This window comes from Blennius ocellaris (assembly GCF_963422515.1).
Source record: "Blennius ocellaris genome assembly, chromosome: 4".
Taxonomy (NCBI): domain Eukaryota; kingdom Metazoa; phylum Chordata; class Actinopteri; order Blenniiformes; family Blenniidae; genus Blennius; species Blennius ocellaris.
In genome coordinates this window covers 11,149,357-11,152,549 of record NC_137653.1, presented here as the reverse complement: position 1 = coordinate 11,152,549, position 3,193 = coordinate 11,149,357, and positions in this window count along the sequence as shown.

Sequence of the window (3,193 nt, the reverse complement as noted above, 5' to 3'; positions counted from 1 at the left end):
TATATATAGACTCAGGTATTAGACTTAGACCTCCCATCTGGATATTTTAATGCACACCTGAGCTATTCAAAAGTAAACCTAGATTATTTGAATAAGATTTGGATTCTGTCAAAGAACACTTCTCATACTTTAAGCAACAAATCATGGCTGTCGTCAGGGGAGGAGGGCTTCAAATAATAATTACAAAAAAAAAAAAGTTAGGCATTCATCTATTATGCAAAACTGATTTTTAATGTACCATTTAATTTCATTAAAAAAATGTTATGTATATAGGCTAACAAGAAAAATAGTGTGGACCTGCACAAATATGCACCTGGCGTAAAGCGCATGTGCATAAGGGGTAACCCCGGCATGCAGGTTTTTGGACTGTGGGGGAGAACCCATGGAAACTCCACACAGAAAGGCCAAGGCCACTATTTAAACCCACGACCATATGACTGTGAGGCTTTTCTCTACTGGACACCTTTTTTAATACCTGATCAAGATGGTTGAAAACTGAAATTGGGTGTCTTTAATGAAGATGTTGTTATAATCAATGATTTAAAAGTTTTAAAGGATCTAGATTCATAAAATTTTGTTTAAAAAAACACACCTATTTATTGGAAAGGGCTTATTTAATTAAAAGAAAAAAATGCGACTGGATTATCCATGTATAGAGAGACCCAGTCAGTCACAACTCGACTTTGCACTGTTTAAAAGACAGATCAGTCAAATCAGACCTGGGATTTTTAAACAGGACATAGATGCTTTGTAGTCGTTTTGAATTCTTGAAACTGCACGTGCACTCTTTAAAGCAAAGTTGTATTCTTTTCATCACAACTGGACTCTTTGAGGTACACGTGGATTCTTTCAATTGAACCCAGACTCCTCACAGTAAACCTGAATTCTTTGAACCAGAGCCTTTAAAATTAATTTCTTCACAATCCCGGGTAAAACAGCAAAACAAAATCATCTCATTGAATGGTTGAACAGCACTTCCAAGGGCTAGGCTGGACAAAGTGTGAAGTGGAACCATTTTTAAACGATCATAGAAGAATCCACTGGTTCCTAGTCACCCTCGAATCCTGTCTTCTCACTGTTGCTGCTCCCTCCCAGGCCCTATTATTAAAATGACCCTTGTGTGACCACACAGTAAGGCCCCTTTGCCTCCTGCTGGCAGAGCTGTGAATGGAATACTTTAGCAGTAATCATCACCTGGAAATCACCGTGTGCAAGTGTGTGCTGATTGGAGAATTATGCATCCACTGGTGATACTCCCCTAGGTAAATGTGTAGTCAGTGGTGTTCCTGCAGAACTATCCAGCTGGACATTTAATTTGAGGAATCTGATTAAATTTCTCATTTAATTACCCAGTTCTCTGCAGGGCCATTGAGGACAGTCACAAGGGCCCTTTGCTTTTAATGTGGGCCATCTGCTTCCTCTCCAAAATGCCTACCTTTTCAAAGCCCCCACAGCCTCGTGGGCATCATCGCATGATCCTCCAGGCTGCACTACCTCCATACACGCTTGCAAAACACCATCGTGGTTTGACAAATACTCCAAACCCGACCATTCTCACTGATCGAGTGTAATTAACCTGAACAGAAGTTGGTGCACGCTATTCAGTCATATTTTCACTCTTGCTCAGTCGGATGATACAACTACGTGGTGCTTTCGGTTCTTCATGAGGACTCGGAAAGTGCTTGTGCAGCTGATCCAGTGCACTGGTTGCCCAGGACATTAGATCACAACGTTGATGAGTATATCTGTTTGTCATTCTTTAGAAAAAAAAGGATTATTTCCACCACATATATATTTGAGCAAAATATATCATTTCAAAATACACAATAATCAAATAAAGCATGCACAGTGGTGTCATTTTAACAACCTTCACCTTAGAGCAGGTCTGTGATCGTATGTCTCTGTGTTTACCTTGTGATGAGCTGGCAACCTGTCCAGGATGCAAGATAGTGAGATGGGGGAGAATATTAATACACTGGAAGCCATTGTCATATTATTATGCACTAAAATATGCCTTTGTAAGGCTGCGATACACTATGACTGTAGCGGTCCATTGATGGACCCCAGAATTGTCTCTCTTTAATGTCCCTCACAACAATCACATGATATTTCTGTGCTTGCAGTCAATTATTGTCAATAGTAATGAACATACACACGTAAAACATAATGTACAGTACATCCGAATAGTGAAGAATCCTATTTAGAGATTTCAGCCCTATCTTATAAGTAGTTTTGGCCTACAGTTGCTCTATACTGTTACTTTTCTGTGTTTTAGCAGTTTATAGTCTGTTTTATGGGGAGGGAATTTTTTTTTTTTTTTATAATTTCCGGTTCCAGTAACTTCTAACTTCTGTTTCTTTTTCTGAGTTGATAGTGAACAGCATATTTTTAGTTTCAGCACAGATGGTCCAACATTTGTGATATTCTCTGCTATTAGCTAACTAAACAATTGATTCATAAAGAAAATAAATAAATGACAGATGAATCTATAATGACAGTACTTCCAAGATACAGTCTTGATGCAACTGTCGAAATATTGCAAATAACAGTAGTTCCACTGTGTCCTTTTTCCAGGTTCCAGCAAATACATTTTCATGTACTGGTAACATGCACGTGGTCAAGTCAGAGAGGGGGGACTGTACACAAGCAGGAATTGATTGAAATTTAATTAATTGTTAGTCTGAAATTAAATGTCCATGATCATACTTGTGGTCATAATTTAATCAATAAGTCCACAGGCTCCTCAAAGTCAAAGCTGTGATGTTTTCCTTTGCAAACATTGCCTAGCTGCTGTTTGGAAATGAACCATGACACAAGCTCAGCTCAAAGAAAAAAAAAAAATAGGGATGGAAGAGAGCCAGAGTGTAGTTTATATTTTAATTAGATTGCATTCAAATAGCAGTGAGACAAAGCAGCTGGGTGACATGCTCTTTGCGAGAATCCCTAACTTAAAAATATTGAGAAGATATGAGTGCTTCATCACATTCATCATTGGAGGTACGTACTTGCATTTTATTTACTGGTATTTTTTTTTTTTTTTGCAGTTGCACCTCAGCTCTCAATTTTCTCCCAAACAGCAATACTTGTTGTCCTCCCTGCATGCAGAACGTCACTGACTGGAAAACATGTGGACGAAGGCATCTGGCAACACATTATGATTACACCGTTAAGTTGCACTCGTGAAATCCAGCCG